This window comes from Heliangelus exortis, chromosome 4 (assembly GCF_036169615.1).
Source record: "Heliangelus exortis chromosome 4, bHelExo1.hap1, whole genome shotgun sequence".
Classification (NCBI taxonomy): Eukaryota; Metazoa; Chordata; class Aves; order Apodiformes; family Trochilidae; genus Heliangelus; species Heliangelus exortis.
The window spans coordinates 5,128,490-5,151,184 of record NC_092425.1 but is presented as its reverse complement, the minus strand read 5'-3'; positions in this window follow the sequence as shown (position 1 = coordinate 5,151,184).

Below are 22,695 nucleotides of genomic sequence, written 5' to 3'. Positions count from 1 at the left end.
ATTAGGTGTGCCTTCAGGAGCTGCTGTACTTCAGGACTTTCTCTGAAATAAGTCATGTTACAAGTATCTGTCTGAGTCTCCTCTTGTAGGACCAGAGCAGACTAGAGAGAACTTCAAGTTGTAGAGAAAATTCACCATTCTCTCAAAAAACTCACCATTCACTGCTATTTTACCCAGCCTCAACACTGAACTGAGCAAGTTGAAGCAAAAGAAGGGAAAGGCTTGGACTTTTCAAGCAATGGAAAAGATGTAAAATCTTAAGCGAAGTAAACATTTTCCAAGCGGAGTCCTCCCAACCCAAAGAGTAAGCTCTTAACATGGCATATTAAAAGAGAATTGCTGGGTGGAAAAAAATTAGCAGATTCACTGCATCTACAGAGTCCCCTCTACATAGTGAGAACTGCCATTAAAATAATATTAACATATTATTTATGGAAATGTATGCAAAAGCTAAACAAGAGAAGCTATCCATATGTGTCAAGTACCCATGCGAATTTTGAAAGGCAGCTCAGAAAAAAATAGGAGCATTTTATCTATCCTGTCATTTACAAGGCACGTAATGCAGCTCTTGAGTTCCAGCAGATTGCACACTCCCAAATGGAACTCATCATGTTTGTTGGGAAAAACACAAGATTAGGAGAAAGAAGGGGTTGAATAAAACTTTCTGTGGGGAACGCTGCCCAAAGCATTATGCAGCTTTGCCCCATTTTCATGCAAGGCACACATAGCTTGTTAGCATTTCTTTTAATACTTCCAATTATAATCAAGAGGCAGGTAGGCCCACTACATGAGTCAAAGAAAAGGACTCTGACAACCCCTTTCTGTACTGAAGCAGTGAAATAAATATATATACACAGCTCCAAACACTTTGCTCCTTTTTGGAGCATGATGATTACCTCTTAGATTGCCTTTGGCAATCCCACGGTCCCCTTCTCCTTCTGAGAACTGGCAGAATGAGGGGGAAGAAAAGCCCAGAAGCCTTTTTTTAGCCTCCTTATTTTTCTTTGTCACATCATTAAGGGTTCAATGAATCTCCAATTAAGTTTCCCTGACTGCTGTCACCACTTTGATTGATAGGTGTCCTTGGATCAACCTCAGCAGGGCACCAAGTCGCCCTTTCCCTTCACCATCCATTTTCAGCCCCTTGTAATCATTACCTTCACATGTCAGTTCATTTGCCACAGAAACAGTGCCACCAACTAATAGGGGCAATAGAAAAACATTGGTGACAAATAAGAAAAAAACTCTTAATAAATCAGGTTACATTCTAGCCTGGAACTCATGGCAAAATAGCATTTCCACAGCGTGCTCATTCACAAGTTGCCCTCTAAAGTATTTTTTCCTGTCCTTCCATTAAACAAAACACACATAGAAAAATATACTCAGAAGGCAGAGCCATGTGCAGATGAAGACAGCTTTTATAGCTTTGGATTTTTTAATTTTTAACCAAAAGAAATCTGAACATCTGAGTTAACTTTAAGTGCCTGATACACTAAGACTATTTAAGCTACAGAAGCTGAGTCCTTGCTACTGACACTTCCTGGAGATTTTCTACCAAAAAGTTTTTCATCAGAAAGCAAATACTTTGTCAGAATTAAAACCTTTTGGCTGGAAGAGTCATTTGTGATGCATTTCTGATTGCAAAAAAGAAATCAGGAAGAAGGGAGCAAGATACTTTCAGACGTCGCATTTTTTAATTTCTTTTTTTTTTTTGATACTTGGATTTAATAATGTAAAAATTCTTGTCAAAAATGAAATGTCAAAAGCACAATATAAAATTTTAAATTTATGGAAGAAAGTATTTAATTTTCTTTAATTTTCTTTAATTAAAATTCTTTTAATTTTATTTAAGTAAAACATAAAAGTTTCCTTTCAACTATTGCAGTCACATGACAGAATTTGGGTCTGGTTAGGAACTTGTCTGAAACTCAGAAAATCTTCATGGGGTGGGAAAACCATTCTGTGTTTAGCACAAGGAGCAGTGGAGACAAACTTCACATTACATATGTACCATCCCCATGACCTGGCTAGGACAACAGCCAGGTTTTTCTTCCCTTCTTTGTTCAGCATCTTGTGGAGTACAAATCTGTGACAGATGTACTTTCCCCTGCAGTAATTTATCATATAAAAAGGTCTTTATGTGTTACACACCAAGGACTGTATCCCCAAGGACTGACACACAACCAGTGCTGCAATCTCTCTTCTTTTTCCTCTGATCACCACCAAAGCACAGGAACACCTCTAGATACCTGTCAATTGAGAACCAGCAGGGAAGATCTGCCCTTCAAGAACAAAAAAAAAAAAGGAAAACCAGAACAGTCTTGCTAAATTATTTGCAAATGAAACCTAACTGCAAGTGTGCAGCAAGACAATACCATCCCCATCTCAGCAACAGCTCCTGATACAGGATGGGGTCAGCACACATTGCGCCGAAGCAGTTTGGGCTCAGCCAGCCATGGCTGCTATTGACACAGGTGAGTTCCATCCTTTGCTCAAGGTTTTGCCACACACAGAGTTCTGACACCTGCAAAATATTGCACAGTTTTACTCAAGCCCCAGTCCAGTCCTCGCCTCTATCTCTCATAAGCTTCCATTCCAAAGGAGCAGCCAATTTCACAATGGGGGAAGACTAGATTTTCCCTCAGGGGATGTTCGGAAGACCATCTAAGCAATTAAAAAGCTTTGCTACTATTGAAATCTGGAGGATTAATGTTCTTAAACCCCAGGGATCCTTGGTTCATCAATCCAACAGCACATTTTTTTTTCCTATCTGCTTATAACTGATTTTAGCTGATGTATCCAGAAGCAGCAGGACAAAGAGCTCACACAGGGCAGCAGCTGCTTGGTGAGCAGAGAACTTGGGCTTGCAAAGGCCACTCCAGAGCACCCCAAAACTGTGCAATTTGCACCAATTCATTACAGAATTAATGGTGGGTGCAGCTCAGTCCACTGTCTATGAGAGACAACACTGGCAAAGCTCAGTGCTTAAATCTGACTTCATACTCAGGCACCTCAATAACCACTCTGGTTTTCTTCACCCATTTCAAGAAGAATTTTTGTCTGAAAATGAATCTACAGATTCTCAGTGTTGAAAATCTTGATGAAAGACCACAAAACTTTGAGGGCTTTTTCACGTGGCTATTCCAAGGTTTCTGAGCATGGCCCAGCTCCCATAGCCTATTGATTGTACCCTCAAGGCAGCTTTTCCCTTCCCTCTGCCATTCACAGCACTACACCTGGTTTAATTCTTCTGTGCACTCTCAAAAGCCTTTAACTGAGAAAATAATTTTGTTGGATAGAATCACTCCCCTTCAGCTAAAAAAATTCTCCCAGACCTTATAGAAACATGGGTAAAACACAGAAACAAAGAAAAGAAAATATGGAGTTACTGCTGGAGGTGGGTGTTGAGATGAACAAGAGCCCTTCACCATTGTGGTGGTGAAGGTCATGTTGCTCTTCCTATCAGGAGGAAAATCTCAATGCCATAAGATGTCTTTTTTTTTCTGGTATTTGTACATTTCTCTTTCTTCCTTTCTACCTTTCTTTCCCAGCAAACTGAGACAATTAAGATACTGAAATGTCAAGCCTCTAAGAGGGCCAGAACAGCCATAAAAAAAAATAAAAATGAAATCAAAACTGACTGCACAAACCCTTTAAGTGATACTGTTTGTAGGAGATGTCTGAATTGCAGTGAAAAAACTAGCAAAAGGAGCTGAAAGGATAACTCTCCTCAGTCCTGCAGGCATTTAATTGAATTCTAGGCTGTCCTTGGGCACTGTGAGCTGCACATATTTTTCCTTTTTTTGTTTTTTTTTTTCCCTTAAACCACCAGTTTGACCACATGAAAAAGAGTTTACTTAAAAAAAAACACTGACAAGTAAATTTTTTTTTAAATTTAAATTTTTTGTAAAAAAATCAGTGATAACTCACAGTCAGGCTTTGTTGAGAAGGGTTGGAGAACACTTCCCTCCTTGCACAGCCAGGCTGTTCCCTTGGACACAGAACCAGCTCCCCCAAATCCACAGGGCTTATAGGGCCCATGGGTAACCTGTAAAGGCTCTGAAACACCTGTTAAGGAGAAGCCCCACTCCTGAGCTGAGGGGTATTTCCTAAAGGTGTCACTTATTAAAGTTAATCATCGTTATAGTCATCATTTTTTGAGAGGTGTGAAACAATCAGGAGATTATTCCTGAGGACTAAGCAAGCCTAAGTGCCATGAAAATGTGATGTTCAGCATCATCACTACCAAAAATGAGCTTCACTTTGGATGTGAAATGTGTCTGATGAGCATGGTTGTAAAAAATGGAGGATTAATTTATGGAAGTGAGTAAAATTTCTCTGTCCAGCAGCTGTTTAATTTGGTATCTACTACCAATTGGCAATTACAATCAGCTAGGAAGAAATTTGAATTCAGATAGCTACAAACAGCAAGCAGGAAACTTTTTTACCCAGCAGTGCCTGCAGCTGGGCTGCAAACTTTGAGTCATAGCACACATTTCAGAGGGGGGGGGGGTTGGTTTTGCTATGAAGATTTAAAGCAAAAGGACAGGCATCACATCCCTCCACAAGATGTTTCAACAGCTAATTCCCTTGTTAAAATCTGCCCTTTGTTTTGTAGCCTTTATCTTTCAGCCCTCAAATCTTGTCACACCCTTGTGTGTTCAGCTGAAGAGCTCTTTAGATAGAGAAAATGTGGCCACATCCAGTCTTTGACCAAATCATTTTTCCTTTTGCTCTTTGTCAAGCTGAAAGGGCAAGAGCTTTTGGACATCTCTCACATGGTTCATTTTGAAAAGCAATCATGGAAAATGAGGCATTATTCCAGGAACAGCTTCACAGGGGCCCAATATAAACCTTATCCTCTTGGTCCTACTACATCTTTTGAAAGACCATAATATTTATACAGGAGTATGTTCTCCCAGACAATCACACTGAAAGCAAGAAGCTGGGTTTTCCCCTACACTGGTGCAAGATGCCAGCTATTCCCCAGCTCTGCTTCTTCCATCCTGCAAATTCAGGGCAGCTCACATACTGACCAGAAGGGTATTAGCACAGACCAAGAAAACATTACACAGTTACCCCTACATCTGTCCTGGCCCAGGAAAAGAAGAAAAAGAAGAAAAAAAGACAAGGGAAAAGAAAAAACAACACATCAACATGAGGAAACAAAACCGTCAACTAAAAACAAATTAAAAGTTTGTCCCCAGGTGTTTGCCTTGCTGCAGGTTTCTTTAGCCAAGGATTGGTTAGGATTTTTACAGGTGTTTAGAAAAGCAAGAATTGATAAAGGCTGCTGCAGTGTCTTTCAGTGACAGAGCAAGAAAGGGCTTGGGCTGGGTGTGCTCAGCACATCCCTATTGTTCCCTGCCTCCTGAACTGGTAGGAACATAGAAGCACTAGGAAGAAGACACCAAACAGTCAAAAATATTTAAATACACAACACAAAGAACTGTTAATTTCAAAGCATTGCTTTATTTAATGCCTGTTTGTTGGTTTTTTTTTTTTTTCCCTTAGTCTTAACCTACTAATAGTTTCCTTTAAGAATAAGTGAAATGAAGGGTTCCCTTCTATGAGCATGGAGGGCGGCACAGACTGGAACAGTTTGATGTCCATTTCACTGCAATAAGTGGGAGAAAATGCAGATAAAAGTAAATGATGCGTAATCATTATAATCATTACCACCACCTGTCATCACCCATGATGTGTGTGATTGATATTTTTTAATATGTAGACTTATGTGTGTATATATACTCACACCTTGGTAATGTTCCCACCAACACAGGGGAGACAACAGGTACAAAGCAGCCTGTGGCTCCCAACCCCTTCAGTCATCCAGGGGGGCAGAAAAGCTCCAGAAGGTGACATCAGGCCCAGAGTCTTCTCTTTATAAGGGCAAAAATAATGGTTTAAATATAGGATATTTAGGTCCTCCAGGAAAAGGCCTCCTGGTTTTTTCTGCTCTCATGATGCCCCACAGCTGTGCCTTTGAACTACACTTTTTTTCCATTGTTAAAAGTTATGACTTTTTTTTATTTAGCACTTGAGTTTTTCTTTAAAAATACAAACCACTGAATTGTAAACATTAACCAGGAACAAGAACCATCTGCATACTTTACTTTGGATGGAGATACACTAATGATGGAATATGACACAAATGCAAATTCTTGCTTGGGATAGATTTTTAAAATGCACTTTTTCTACAGAAAAGGCAAATGACTAATTGCTTCTGTTGTTTAGGTCCTTGAAGTGGAAAATGGGCACTTCTGCTCTTCTGCCTCCATTCCTAGGTGCTAAGCCTTGCTGTTTATGTACAATAAAGATAAAACAATCTACAAATGGTCAAGACCTTGGCACAAAATCCCTCCCTGGCCCCTTGCTCCTGGGCTAGATAATATCTGGACTAATTGCTGCCTGCATGTGTATGTCAAACTGTCCCAGATGTTGTATGATTTACTGTTGCAAAATGAATATCAATCTAAACCATGCAAATGAATCGAAGCTTAATCACACCCTCTGCTACTCACTCCAACTTCCCCACCACACACCTTCAAAAATAAGGGGGTTATGCCCATATTTTGTTCTCATCCAAAATGAAATTTAGGTGCCTAAAGAATTTAAGCCACCAAAATCTGTGATCCTGAAAAAGCATCAGGCAGCTGTTGCCTATATGCACCTCTCTTAATTAGTGGGGCACAATGCTCGATTGCCCAAATGTTTCCAGGTGCTTTAGTCCTGCTTGGCACGCTGGAAAAACATAGGCCAAGCCACTTGGTTTCTTAGTCACATGCAATCCTAATAATAGCTTCAAAACAAGGGGGTGCCTCATTCATTTCCCTTGGGCTTGCTCCTGTGGGATTTCATGCTAAATGCTGTAGGAGCTGTTCCTAAGAGAGCAAGGTGCTGTCCTTTTTCTCTTGTAGTGGACCTGGACCCCTTTACAGAGTGATCCAAACATCAAGGAGCAGTGTTGACCCTCCTTCAAAATGGTGTAGCTGTGCTGAAAGAAATTAAAGATGCCTTTGGCCAGAAAGGTAACTGGAAAGATCTTGTGTTTCTCCTTCCATTCCAATAAATAAGTATAGGCATTGAAAGTTGATGCACGGTTGGACAGACCCTTTCCAGCTCATTGGCTGCAGAAAAATATTTTGAAAATTACTTCAATACGTATTTAACCAATGGAGTAGAATGACTCTCTCTGGCAGATGAATATGCCATATTAAAAACTGCTTACACACAGGTTATTCAACACAGTCTTTTTTTTTTTTTTTTTTTCCACCACTCCGAGTCAGGTATTGAATACCATGTTCAGTCTATGTAAGTCTGGGGGACCCAATTTATTTCTCCTGTCTTCTGTTAGAGAAAAGGGAGTGCCTTACAAAGAGCATAATAAAAAAGGTTAAAGTTGCAGATATTATGAACTGGCTGCAGAAAATTTGTCTGTATCTGAAGGTGAGGGATGAGCCACCCTGCAGTGGCAAGCTGTTAGTAGGACCTGTAACATTAGGACAAGGGGCAATGGTTTTAAACTAAAAGTGGGTAGAAATTTTCTACAACAGGGGTGGTGAAACACTGGAACAGCTTGCCCAGAGAGGTAGTAGATGCCCCTCCTTGGAAAGTTTCAATATCAGGTTGGATTGGGCTCTGAGCAACCTGATCTAGTTGGACATGTCCATGCTCATTGCAGGGGGCTGGACTAGATGATCTTTAAATATCCTGTTCTGGTTTGGGCCAGGATACAGCTAATTTTCTGTCTTGTAATTTTGCTTTCAGATGAGTCTCTTGTAAGCAGCTGCACTTGCTGAGATTAATAGCAAGTTTCTCAGTCAGTGTCTGCTTCTAGGACTGATAATGCTTAATGTTTATATTTACAGCTACAGCATGGTCTGCAGACCCAGGCCACTGCTCGGTTCTGAGGAACATCTTAGGCTCCAGAAAGAGAAAAGGAGTAAAGAGGCCACACCTGCAACCCTCCTCTAGGGAGAAGCAGACAAGATAAATGACTAAGATTGACCAGAGTATTCCATCCCATATGTCATAGTATAATTTTGAGGGCTCACAAGGGTCAAGCTTCTTCCTCTATGCCATTCTCCTTCACCCTTCTTCTCCTGTCCCTGTTTGCTTCAGCATCCAAGGAGGATTCCATCCATTCCTCTGCCTGTGGTACTGATCCATGCCAGCCTGAATCTGTGTGTTCCTGCCTCCAGCTCTCAACTGCTGCTGACTCCAGGAATCCAGCCTGGACTTTCCCAGGGCTGCCCTGTAGCCTTGGATGTGATGTGAGAGTTATTGGGGGGGAGGGGGGAGGAACGTGGTATCATTTTTGTGTGTATTAGCATATATTTAATAATTTTTCCTTTTTTATCGTTACTGTTTCATTAAAGCTGTGTAGTTTAGTTTCCAACCCATAAGTCTCTCTCCCTTATTCTCTCTCCTTTCTTTATCAGGAAGGGGAGGGGGATTAATATAGAGCATCTGTCACTTGGTTGATTAGCATCCCAGCATTAAACCATGGCAGATACCCTCCATCCCAAACCATTCTATGATTCCCACCCTCCCACAGAGGAGGTAGCATCACAGGGTGCAGAGACTTTTTTGCAACACGTTCTGAGAAGGCTTATTTTTCAGCAAAATAAGAAAAATTTCCTGTTATCCTCACCCTCTTCAACAGGTGAGCCTACATTGCCAAGTAGCATCCGAGTAGCCTTAGAGAGCAGTGCCTTAATTGCTGGTAATGCAATAGCTCCACTTAGCACCCACAAAGCAATTAAAAATATGGAATAGAACACTTCCTGGCTACACATTCAGGAAGCAGCCAGCTGTGTTGGCATGTCACTCCATTACTTAACCACTGGGTCATGTATCTGTGACTGCAGATGGCTTTTACATCCGTGCCTCTTAAGCAGCACCTGATACCATCACCAAACCCTGGCCCAAGGGATGCATCCATTCTGACTAGGAAGACTTTTTCCTTTAGATTAAACATCATATCAGCCAAACATTAGAAGGGTTTTCTTCACCTCCATTAGACTCATGGAATCAGCCCTCCTCATCTCCAGCATGGGAAGCACTACCTGGCTGCAATTCAGCTACAGTTCTGCCTTGAAAAGGAAAACAATTGGTAATTATATTACCTATCCCCACTGATCTCTCACCAGCAGCCTGGGACACCCACACTGCTTCCCATGGAGTACATGTAGTGATGTTTCTTAATGATATTTTTCCTCCAAATCCACTTCAACTTGTTTTTCTTCCAGGCAACTCCAAGGCACCCATAACCTCCAGGGATGGCTGCAAAAGCAGAATCATGCAGATATTTGAACTATAAATCTGCTGGGCTTAATGCTGACCTGGCCACAACAGTTTAGGTGTTGACTGCACAGGAAATGCCGAAGATCAGCAAAAAGCACTTTGAGCTACCTGAGCCAACACACCAGCAACAGCAGTTCAAAATATGAAAGCAGAATGGCCTTATAATCCCATCCGTGGAACATCAATATGAAAATATTCACATTGTGCATCCTGCTGTGGGCCAGGCACAGAGAAAAAATGGTACAGGTCACAAACTCCTGGCCCTCACCTGACTGTATTTCTGAAGGCTTCAGCAAATGCCACAGTGGACTCTTGTGGTCTCCCATCCCTATCCTCAACCAGAAGCTAAACATCTAAATGTCTCAACTTGATAAGAGCTGCTCACTTGCTTAAAAATTTTGATGGCTATGGTTATACAGTGAAAGATTTTTATTTTTTTTTTTTTTTTTGTTCAAGGAAAACTGTGTTGGGTGAATATTTTCTATAGCACCTCGGGTTATATTTCCTTATTTGCATGCCTCCCATGCAAGTGAAGCCACATATGGCAGCAAATCTTTTCCAATGTATTTTCTACTTCTAGAATAAATTTCCAAAGTATTCCATGTTGTTAAGGACCTATGAGCTGGGTCAGACCTGATTAGCCTGGAGAGTCAGGCTTTCTCTTTTCATTGATTTCCATGCTAACTTCTTATTAGTATTGAAGATCACCTCCATGGGTAAGGGGAAAGTTTGTTGGTTTTTTTCCTAACAACATTTTTTTCCCTAACAATATTTTTGGGCTACCTTCCACTTCAGTAACCGGTCCACAATAAATAAATAAATAAAGGAAAGGCTAAAAAAAAGAAAGAAAAAGCAGACCAGTTCAGGAAGCCCTCAGTAACAGGTCCACAAAAAAATAAAAATAAATGAAGGAGAAGGAGAAAAGGAGAAGGAGAAAATGAGAAGGAGAAAATGAAAAGGAGAAGGAGAAACAAAAGCCAGACCACTTCAAAAAGACCTGAAAAGAGAGGCAAAGAACAAGTATTAATCTTCTTGTCCAACAAGAGCAGGCAAGAGCAGGAGGGGAGGATGAGTGTAATAGAGAAGACAGAAAATAAGGATTTATTGTTGCAGCCAAAACTCATCTCTTAGAGGCTTTACTGGTAGCACTGCCCACAGAGGGAGTTAATTGACAGAAAAAGACAGTTTTTCAAAGAAACTCCGCTCCCAGTCCTTCCCATTAACAGCAATAGTGGGGTCCTCCTTTTTGAACCCTCCAGCTACTGGATGTAGAGGCTGCTTCCAGTCCTCTCTGAAATAAATCCTGCTAAAACACAGGCAGTGCCAGCTGGGCAGAGTCTTCAAGCCTGTTTCTCAGGTTGATCAAGGGAACTTATTTCTATTTTTCTATTTCTCAACATTGTAGCTAAACCAGTTCAGAGTCAAGATTCAGGCAATAATGAAAATTACTCCTTTTAGAAGTTGTTTTTTACAGTTTACCATGTTTTGAGATGTATTTAACCTGTCACCAGTGCTGGGGAGTGCAGCATCACAGCACTCAAGCAAGTAAAGCTGTTTTTTTAAAAAACCTTTTGTCTTGAAAAATGCATTCTCAAATTTGTCAGTTGGAACAATGTTTCTTGCTAAAAGAGGAATAAAAACTCACACCCCAAAAATTAAAGAAAAGGAATGCAAACTCTATGGTAAAAAAAAAAACCCAACAACCATGCAGGGTAACGTTTTGAACCCCAGCATTATAAAATACAAGGTTATTGTTGCTATGGCAACTACAAATCAATTACTTTACACATAGCTATTACAATATTAAAGTAAACACATACACACTCAAAACTACTCTGTAGCCTCATGGGTACTATGTTAAAATTGCTGTGGAGCCCAGAGCATGGTGGCAATGTAAATGCATTATTACACAATTTTTTTTTTTTTTTTTTTTTTTTTTTTTGCTTTGCATTTCAATCTGTTTAAGCACCTCAGCACCACAGTGCAGTTGAATGGAGAGAAGTGGGATTTCTCCTCCCTGAAACCTGTCCACTTTTGCCTTTCACAGGCCTGAATAACTACAGGGGACCCAGGCATTGGAGACTCAGATAAGGGAGAAAACATCAACTTTCTTCAGGTTCTGCCACTCGTGATGAGTCTCTTTATAATGCCTGTTATGGGATGCCCTGTACACAAGCCCCAAACCCACTAGAATATACACTAGAGCAAGAACGTCTTCATGCATCTCCTGTTGGCTCTTAGAAGGTGATTTCTACCAACATTAAAAGAGTATCACTCTGGCTGTATATCATGTTACAGCTCTGCTTGGTTTTTTCTCTTAATAGGTGTCCTTTGTGGGACAGCAATGGTGACAAAATTCACATTTCTGAGTCAGGTCCATCCTGTTCAGTACAAATGTGGCACTCTGGACTTCCCTGGGGCCAGAGAGGGGTGAGCTCAGACCCACCCATGTAACCTGATCATTTGTGATGACATTCAGAAAGTCTGAAAGCTTATTGATTTGTTTTATAATCACATTATACATCCTTAAGAGCTGAACAAGTGCCTGATTTAAAGGATTGGCTTGATTTTTTTTTTTCCCCCCCTCTGGTTCATTTTAGTAAAGGTTGATAGCACTTATCACCATTAAATGACATGCAATTTCCAATTGGGGCTTTCAGGTCACCTACCCTGATAGAGGCAAAATGTTAAATCAAAAGGGGATGATGCCTGAGAGCCCACTTAATATGCTTAATTTTTTATGCTTAATTTCTTAATCTTTAAACTGCTTTAATTTTTTTCTTTAATTTTTCTGCCTGCTAGAAGACAAAAGTCCTGTTTGCTTCTGTCTTCCCCCTTTTTGCATTACCCTTTGTCTGCACAGGAATAAGCAAAGATTATGAGCATCAGCTACCATTTCTAATCTAAAAGCTTACCCAATAAGATAATTCTATTCTGCCAGTGTCTGGCTCTGGTCATCATTTTCCAAATGCCAGGCAAAGTGTTGGGCCATGAGCTGACACCGAGAATTTTTAGGTAGAAAGATAAAGTTTAAATCAGTATATGCCACATGCCACAGAATTGTCACCAGGTAGAAACTTGTTTTCCCCATTTAATTAAAAATTTTAAAGCATGACCAGAAAAGAAGTCTTGTAATTTTTTTTACAAACCTCTGTTTGGACATCTTCTCCTTCAGAATTTCCTAGAAATGGGAAAGAGCTTGCAAAGGGTAGCCAGCATCCCAGGGAGGGGATGGTGCTGCCATCCAGCCCTCAGCCCTGGAGGATCACACAGCATATAGCTGAGTGCTGCTGCAAAAAGCTTACCTATTTTCCAGTAAGATGTCATTAAAACCTTTGAGGGTGTTTGGTTCCATTTGAGCCAAAGAAGCATTTGACCTGAAGGCAGGGAAGAATTTCACTGAAAAAAACACAGCTGGGTTTAGTGCTTCAGTAACACAACACTCCTCTCACCACAGATCCACAATTTGTTTGCTTTTCCAGACATGACTGTTTTCCCACCCCTTTTCCCTTACATTCTCTCACATTTGATTTATCAGAAATAAAACTGTTCTATAGAGAATACCCTCATTAATGTGCTTTAAACACTCTTGACTTTAAAATGATCCACTCCAAAACTCTAAAGGCATTTTCGAGATTAAAAGTACTATTCCCCTTTTAGTGCAAACAATGTGAAGTCACCAGGCAGAAGGCAGAGATAGGGGAAATCCATTTCCAAAGCTGAAAGGGATTCAGGAGACTTATGTACAACCTATCCAGCTTAAAATAAAGTTACAGCCCTGTCCTTTCCTAGGGGTCATGTCTCTGACAGCAGACATCATTAAAGTCATACAAAGAAACATTGCTACTTGCTCTGAATCACTTAAACTTGAAAACCAAGAAAATAATGCCAGCTAATGTATCTCTCCAAATCCTTCAGTGGGTTGAATCCTGCTAAAGGGAAGCAGTGCTCTGGGAAGAGGTGGCTCTTGGCACTGGGTACACAACCAGGCAGTGTTGTCAAAATTCAGAGCTTGGTCTTGCTCTGAGGATTCAGGTAATTTTTCTAAAGATGCTAAAAATTTTAAGCTTTCAGGTGGTTTAGATCAAGTTCCTAATATGTACCACAATCCTACCTCATCCACTTGCAATGAGCCTTAACCCTATTTCCGCACCCAAACTGCCTTTGGCTTCAAGTTCAGCTTCCCCCTTACTAGAAAAAATAAAGTAAATTATTCATTTCTGCCTCAGACCACACAAGGTGACTTCCAGCTTTGCTGCATAAAAGTGTCCTTCCTTTTTGTGTTTGCAGAGGGAACCAGTCCATGGTCCTCCCTGCAAGCCAGTGTGCTCCAGCCTCACAGTAACTCACCTCCACTTCTCTGCAGCACGAAAAATATTGCACTTTTTAGGACCCTTCACATAAATGCTTCTGATGTTACCTCTGAGCAGGTGGGACCCAAATCAAAGGTCTCCAATCCCTCTGGCTGCTCCCTGCTCCCAGCCTGTGTTGTTGGCCATGTATCTTCACAGCAGTTATGAAGCTGTCAGCTGCAAACAGCCTTTGAGGATTACAAATATACTTTTTTTTTTTTCCTGCAAAGCCTCTGTTAAGGATGCCATTCCGTGATACATAAGTCAGTATTTCACCACTGCCTGCGTGGAAGAAACTGAGAAACTATTACTGTGAAATTGCCTGCAGCTCTTGAGCACAGGAGGTAGTAACTGACTAATAGTTTCCTAGACAGTCCTGGCAGATGTGTCAGGTTGCTTCACAACTGCACACCTCGTAGGAGAGCAGCGCACAAAACCTCCCTCCTCCCAGTGTCCCCAGCTGTAATTAATCCACAGCGTCATTTCTATGGTGTCAGCAGCACCATATGGACCAAGCACTCTTTTGCAGGACTAACCACAGAGGAGAAAGATGGCAGTTATGTGCCTGATTATTCTCCAGGGCAGGCACAGGGTTGTTTTACAGAAGGCATTGAAATTGGTGGCATTGCCACAGATCTGACAAAGAGGAGGATGACCACCAGAAGATGAAACAGCAGGAAAAAACCCTACCTCTCACCTTCTGTACTGCTACCATCTTACACAGCACTGCTTCCAGCCCCTCCTACAACACAAATCCAAGAAGGACAGCTCCAAAATAAAGCATCTGTTTGGCATTCAACTCATCAGATTGCCCACTGCATGGTATCTGTTGAGTGAGCTGTTAAGAAGGGTGTGAGGACACATTAGTTTGATACCAACATAACAACCTCTTCTTCCCAAAGCTTACAAACGGCTCAAGGCAGTTCCCAATCCGAGCTGAGTGGCTGCTTTCCCACAGTGTATTTAAATCAATAGTAGTTATCAACTTTTACAGGCCTAGGTGCAAAATTCCTAATTGTCTTTGAAACCTAGACTAGAAAGAGAGAAACATTTTTGAAGACCAAACAGCCTCTCTAACCCTGTATTAAAATAAACCTGATGCCAATGCTATTATTTACCAATTATCTATTTAATTTATATGTCTATATTATATGCATAATCAGATCAGACATAAGATGACTTACTCAAGGAGACAACTGAGAAAGATTAAACAGCGTGTTTGCTAGTGGCATCAGCATTGCAAGAGCACAACTCACTCCAGGACTCCTGGTGAAGAGCTGCAGAAGAGCTCCTGGTGCTTCTATCAACATCCCCAGACTGACCCCTCAGGGGGAAGTTGCTGCATTAGGAGTTAGTTGCATTGGGCAGTGCATGTCAGCTGCCTCCAAGGCAGCAAGAAAACTGTACCAAAACAAGCAAATGAGAATGGTCCCTTCTTTCCTGCCTTCCTTCCTTTGATAGGTACCAGGAATGCTTTTGCCATCCATTCAATGCAGGGGAAAAAAAGAGGGTATACTCAAAAAATAATCACAATTGCTTTTATTTGAATGCACCTTATAACAGCAGTTGAAATAAAGCAGTTATGATCTCTGTGACAGTCACTACTGCTAATGCAGATCATAAAAGCCAGTAAGGAGGCAGATAAGTTGATTTATCATGTATTGCTGCTTCCATATATCTACTTTCTAATAAAAATCTGTGGAATTATTGCTTACGCTGAGCTTCATGTGCCCGTATTTGTGTCGCTAACCTCTCCTGGAAGATTTCAAAGCTTTATTTATGGGAGGCTTTTATCTACCCTAGGAAAAGCTCTTGCAACAGGAGCATGCCTTCTCCTGAGATTCAAACCCGTTAAGAGTACAGATTTATGCCATCCCAGATTCCCCAGTGGGGAAACATGCTCTTTCTTTATCTAAACTCTCGATTAAAGAGAGCTCATGCTTGCTAGCACTGAGGGTTCTGCTGACTGGGGATTTTTATATCAGCCCCAGATAAGTCCTCCAGCACCAGCTCTCCAGGCACAACCACATGGATCACCTAAGATCAAGCCATTCCTCTAAAGCACTTCAGGTTTTTTTCACAAATTCCCCAATGCTTTGCTTTCCTACCTGCTTTTTAACCATATCATTTAAAGATGTGGGTTTTTTTTAGATATTAGAATTTTTTTGTTTGTTGATTGGTTTTTTTAGCTTTTACTACCTATACACAGGAGAGAAGTGACACGTTATTTTGAGCCAAACAATGTTAACTATACTCTTCAGGACAAAGTGGTTCCCTATCTTTTCTCTATGGTTCTTGCAGATTATGATGAATTTTTCCAGATTTAAGAACAAAAGAAACACACCAAGTGCTCTGTAGCTGTTAAAGCTACAAAGTAGTGAGATGAAAAAGATTGATGGTTTGGAGGAAAACATCAGCATTTCACAGAATCACAGAGTTGTTCTTGCTGGAAAAGACCTTCAGATCATCCAGTCCAACCATAACCTAATCTCTACCAAGTCCAGTGCTTAAATGGGAACTCGTGGGAACTCGTGACCTGCTTGAGGGTGGAGGTGGATTTAACAAGACTCAAATTCCTGTTTCCAGCAGCAGTTTGGAGCTGTGTCCATCCTACCATGCCCCTCTCAAGCCACCAAACTGAGAGCACCTATGTCCATCTCCAACCTTGTCAATCGTGTGCTGAGCCCAAATGGCTTCATTTGGGACAAATATCCTGAACCAGAGCTACATTTCTGGAAATTTCTCTACACTGTTATTCTTCCCCAGCTTTAGGGCCCCACATCCAGTCCATAATTTTGCAAAATCTCAGTAAGAATTCATGTAATATGCTATCCCACAGGCACAGAAGGGGACATGCAGAGGACAACATGCTTGATACATGGCATTACTTACAGGGCAGATTTGCACAGCACCCAGAGTTATCTTCTGAAAATCAACTGCTCCTCCATTTCATGCCTTGAAACCAAACTGCAGCTTCCTGGTAGCTGCTTAATCACAGCCCAAAAGCAGAGATCACTATTAGCTGGGGATGAAGCACAGCTCTGACTAAAAAGTAATTAGCACCGGCTGATTAATCAAACAACCTACATGGGTGGATTTTCTAAACCACAGGTAAGGATTGGCCACAGAAAAGCAAATGCTGGTGGCCTTCTTGGCCACCTGAGCTCCCTGCTGGCTCATATTCAGCCACATGTCAACCAACACCTCAAGGTTCTTTTCCTGTGGGCTGCTTTCCATCCGCTATTCCCAAAGCCTGTAGCATTTCCTGGTGTTGTAACCAAAATGCAGGATCTAACACTTGGTCTTTTTGGACCTCATGCACTTGGCCTTAGGCCATGGATCCAGCTGCTCCAGATCCATCTCCAGAACCTTCCTGCTGTCAGGCAGATCAGGAGTCCCATTCCACTTGGTATCATCTGCAAGCTTGCTGAGGAATCACTCATTCCTCTTGTCTAGATGATTGATAAAGATATTGAACAAACCAGCCCCCAAAACTGAGCCTTGGGGAACACCAGTGGCTGCCAACTGGAGTTAATGGAGGAGCTATTTGGGTGGCAGCTATTACAAATCTTTTGAGGAATGGGAAGGAAGAGCTGCTATTCCACAGCCTCTTCTCCACTGGTCTGCCCTGAAACACTGACAGGATCACAGATTAGGTCCATTCAACTGGACCTGGAACCCTAAAGTAGAACAGAGCTGTGGGTACAGGCTGAGAGGGCTCAGACCTCCCCATGATCCCAGTAAGGCAAACAGAGGGAGGACTGGTACTAAACCAGTGTCAGCCACACCAAGTGAAAAAGTGGGCACATAACCCCAGGTGAGATTCCCATTTTTCACAGCTCTCTGGTCTGATGTAACATTTTGATGAGAAAGTGTGAAGAGGTGAACTAAGAGAAAGTGCCCATTTTGTCTCTTTCCATGAAAAACTCAGAAGTTGTAGGCAACTTCACACTGAATACACCAAATAAATCTTGAGGAACGAGGTATTCTTGCTCAGTAATGCCAGCAGCAGGATGTCCTGGCTTCACTGAACAAAACATACCTTTTGCTATTGACTTCAATGAGATCTTGAGCTTTCTCATTATCATTTTATACACACTTTGCTGATGCTGGCTGCAGAGAATCTCTTAAAGAATACAGTTAGGTAAGGAGTGAATTCTTGACTGTGTCCCCTGCTAAGAAAAAAAAAAAAATAAATGGAAATTTTTACAAGAAGAATAACTTTATTCCACTTCATCTCTCCAAATCAAAATGAAAAACAGTTTGAATTCCAGGAAGTTTTATGTATTTGTCAAAATCACTTTTTACTTGGGAGGGGGAACAAAAATCAACCCAAAAGCAGAAAGAATCTCCCAGTTTCTCCCAGACAAATTTTTATTTTGATTAAATCAATTTCTGTTGTACTCGAGGATGAAACATATCAAGTCTAGGAAATAAGTGTGTGAGCAACTTCCAAGAATAATCAGGATTTACAATGACCTTTTATTCAAGACAAGCAAAGGCAAGCAGTAGGATACAGGACAAAATTACTGAGAAACAAGGAAATTTGCATCCAGCAGCAGGGAAGTGGGTCACTGAAATGTGCTCGTTTTGCACAGAGAGCTGTGTTATTGCAGACAAATGAAGTGCTTCTATTAAAAATGCACAATTTAATCAAGAGGAAGGCTGCTAATCAGATGACAATATGCAGACGTGATATTGTTTTTTAATATTAGTTTTATTAAATTCTGCTATCGTTTCTTACAGAACCACACAAAGGCAAATTAATATAAAGAAAAACAGTTAAAAAAAATGACAGGACCTGATCAAACATTCCTGCCCATTTGTAAGCATCCTGCTTATGTATGATATTAGAGATGGCATAAAAAGCTTAATATAAAATATTAGATATGCTGATCTAATAGCATTTCCCCCCATCAGACTAGCTAGAAATGAGCATCAGGCAGTTGCTGGGGTCAGGTGAATGGGAACTGAAGTTTGGTGCCCGTGTAATCCTCTGCCTTGGCCCAATGCAGAAACTGGGCATGGCCAGAAATAAGCCCATGCTATGAGAAGAAGGAACTTCCTTCCCAGACATAATCAGCCTCCAGAATTAATACCTGCTTTGAGAAAGCAGGGCTGAAAACTCCTTTAATTTAATACTTTAGAAATAGCCTCTACTTGTGTATGCACAAGTGATGGGAGAGCCATTGCCTCTGCTCAGTATCTCTTGGGCTTTTGACACCTCTGCCCTTTCCTAGGGCTCTTCCACCACTGGTGCCAAAATGCAAGGTTCCAACTTGCCCATTTTACCTGATGGGCAAGAAAAGGGATTATTGCTTGCCAAGGAAAAGGCTTGGAAAAGACCAGACCCCAGCTCTTTTTCTTATTTGAGCATTTCTGATGTGGCAAACCTCAGGAGAGAGAATAGTGCTTGGCTTGAAACTCTGTGACGGAAGCTGGGGCTCACATTTCAGATGATGAGTCTGTCTCACTCTGCTCAAGTTACAGCAAGAAAGTCACTCTTCAACACCATTCTTCCAGAAAATAAAGATTTACTAATATTGACTTATTCTATAGGAGTGGCTAGTGACCTTGGCCCTACTGTTCCAAGCAATGTAGAAACATCAGAAAAATGTCACTTTTTTAATTTTTTCCCCTTGTCAATTAGAACATAAACATTAAATAAACATAGACAGAGATTCTTTTCATTTGCACAAGGTCCTAATCTATCAAGCGTATCTGAATACACATGAAGAGGATCAAAACAGGTAGTGAGTATTGAACATTAAAGCCGATTCCCACTGACACTTTATTTGACATCCATGAGAGAGAGAGGAGATGCACAGTGAGAAAACAAGGAAAATTAAACAGCACATGTGACTGGTAAGACAAAAAATTGATTATTTTTCAAAAATAGCCATAGTCTCTTTTAGATTAAAAGGTGATATGTTAGTCTCACTTCCTACTTTTTTTTTTTTAATGCTATTTACCATATGAGTGTTTGTGATGCTACTCACACCAGTGGATAAATAAACCCAAGCCAGATTCTCTCTGCTTCCATCCTGGTACCTCCCACTGATTGCAGGTCCCCCATGTGCCTGTAACACAGCATCACTGCATACATGGAACCAGCAGCAGCAGCAGGTAACAGCCAGGAATTCCCTGTTATGTTACACCAGTGTTAATGAGGAGTAGATAATAATAATAATTATGAATCTGTCTCCAACTGACAGTAATGCATTCAGTATTTGCTGAAGCTACTGGCATTTCAGGGTCAGTTTCCAGAGGCCCCTGCCTATCAATCTACAGTACTGCTAACACCAAATATTCTGGAAATGCAACCCTGGTATAGACTTCAAAGCCAGATTAGGAAATCCTTTGCAGATGGCAGATGAATGAAGCTGGAGGGGATCTTTACATAGAGTTACACACAGCCTGCCTCATGCAGCCTGAGCTTGGTGTCACTTGTCTAACCAAAGAAATGCTGCAGCTTGAACCTTCTGGCCAACCTGGGTGTGTCAGGACCTTGCAGATGGAGCTGAACCCTCGGGGAGTCATGGGCACCCCAGCTAAAAGGGTTGCATTGAGCCATGCCCCACACCATAAAAGCTGTCTCTGGCCAAATCCATGTGAGTTGCAATCCCACCTCAGTTTTGCTTCCCACCACAGCAGCAAATCCTCCAAAAGGAGAATCCCAGCCCCCCCTGAAGCCAGGTTCCCCACAGCCATGAGAGGATTCTCACATATTTGGAAGCAGCCAAGGCACAGGGCAAGAACCAGAGCCAGCAGTGTGACAGCAGGGGAGGTGACACACGTGCTGCTCACACAAGACCCCTGCTAGAGAGCAACAAATTCCTAAAAAAATCTTCCAAGCTAATGCATTGCACAGTGCCTTTGTCTTGCAGTGAACATTCCTGCCCTTAACCAACATTTTAGGCCAAGTTATTCCTCACGGATTTGAGCCAAGCAGCGTGGGGTAGTTCCCAGTCCAACAAGCCTTGTCCCAGATGGTTTCTCCTCTCTCCACAGAGGACTTCTGCTGTCCTGACCCTATTCTTAGCTGTGCAGTAGAGTGACACTGCTATCCAGGACTGAGACCTGAGCCAAGGTGGTAAAAGCACTCAGATAGACAAGGGTACAGACAGGACCCAACCTCCTCAGCTGGAATCAGGTGCCATTGGCTTGGTCACTGGTAAGCACAAAATTTAGGAAAGTCCCCAGTAAACTGCAGCAGCTAAAGGCATTTCCTGAAACTCTTAAAAAGACCAAAGCACTCGTATTACCCACTCTGTTCACATCACCTTTTTGATGTCCTCTTTATTCCGTGGAGCCTGCTACACAGTTAAGAGCCAGGAATTGAAAACGTGGAAGGAATAGGTATGAGCAAATCAAGAGGGTAATTCTTTAACTCCTTGAAGGCTTTGGGGGGGAAAAAAACACTGGAAGTAAGACCTGGCAATTGAATTCCACTTCACTGGAGGGAGAACCATTTCTAAAAGAAGAAATAATCATCAAGATGGAAATACCGCAGCTGAGCAACAGTTTGGGAGGGAAAAAAATGGGGCTTTTTGCTGAAAGCCTTGCAGCACCTTTCTCCTACACTTCATTGACCTCTAGTGGAAAACAGAAGCTATGTCTTGCAATCACAAAACTTCATTCACAGTGCACAGGGGAAAATATACCACTCCCGAATGGTATATTTTATATTGGTATATTATATACCACTCTGGCTCATGTCACATGCAAAGCAAGTAACTCAATGTCATGCCAGCAACAGGGCTTCAGTATAACCAACAAGCATCTTTGCTGAGTCCTGGGCAACTGAATAACCTGGCTCCTCCTGCTGTGCAGTGAGAGAAAACCAGCTGATTGGGATAATTTTTAAGACCAGGACTTTGATTTTTATGCACTATCATTAAACAAAAACAAAAAAACCAAACAAAAAAAAAAAAAAAAGAATTATTTTACACATGAGAAATTCAGGCTCAGCCTCTGTCATGTCCCCTACGAGATGTGCCCCTAACTGTTTATCTTACAACTCCTGAAACTTTTCAGACCTTCCTTTGACACAGCAAACTTGAAATAGAGGAACACCATCACCCCTCCCTAAAAAAAAAAAAAAAAAAAAAAAAAAAAAAAAAAAAAAAAAAAAAAAAAAATACAAAGACACAAGACAAAGAAGAAGCTCCTTAATTCCTAGAAGTTGATAAGTTGATTTTAGGTCATCATACAGAGCTACTGGAACTGCCCACCTTCTGTGAAGTTATGAGCCTAATTGGCACAGGAAGGGCACATGCTCTGCTTCTTTTAGGTTAAGGCAGGTTAAAGAGAAAGATGTATTAACAATCTTCCTGCTGGTCAAAAATACAGTATGTGATATATGTGGTTATTGCTCAGTTTCTGTCTGTGCATTGATTTGATCCAATTAACAAGAAACTGTGATGGACCACTCTGGATGAAAGCATCTCCAGAATTCTGCAGTAAAGAAAAGCAGTAACAATTCCTCATGTCAGACTGCAAGCACAAGAGAGCATGACCCCATCTGAACAGTCAGGATGAAGAAAGAGAGTCCCCAGGTCCACATCCTGCTGGAGGGATTAATCCTACAAAGCAACCTGCCCCAGCAGCTGACCAAAACAGAAAAGAACTCAGGTCAAGCCAGTTTTGGGGAGGATGCAGCTCCAGGCTCCCATTCCTGTTTGCCACAGCCCAGGAATATTTATGTTGTGGATGTCATACACTTACCCAGAAGGCAGAAGAAGCAGCAGATGGCTGAGTGTTAGTTCTACACTGCTTTATTTAATGGTAAATACTTACTGGAATTGAGGCAGGGCTTCAAGAACCATGAGAACTGCAGGTTGGAAGCCTGCACTTCAGCAAGGTTCTCACCAGAAAAATGCTAACAAGTGCTGCTTGGGAAGGGATGAGGGGAGTGAATGAGACAAATGGAGTTTAAAGAACCTTCCAGGAGTGAAAAATTCCTCTTTCTGCCTTCATTGCTACATTAAATAACTTAGTTCACTATCGTTCATAGCACAGCACAGTGTTGTTC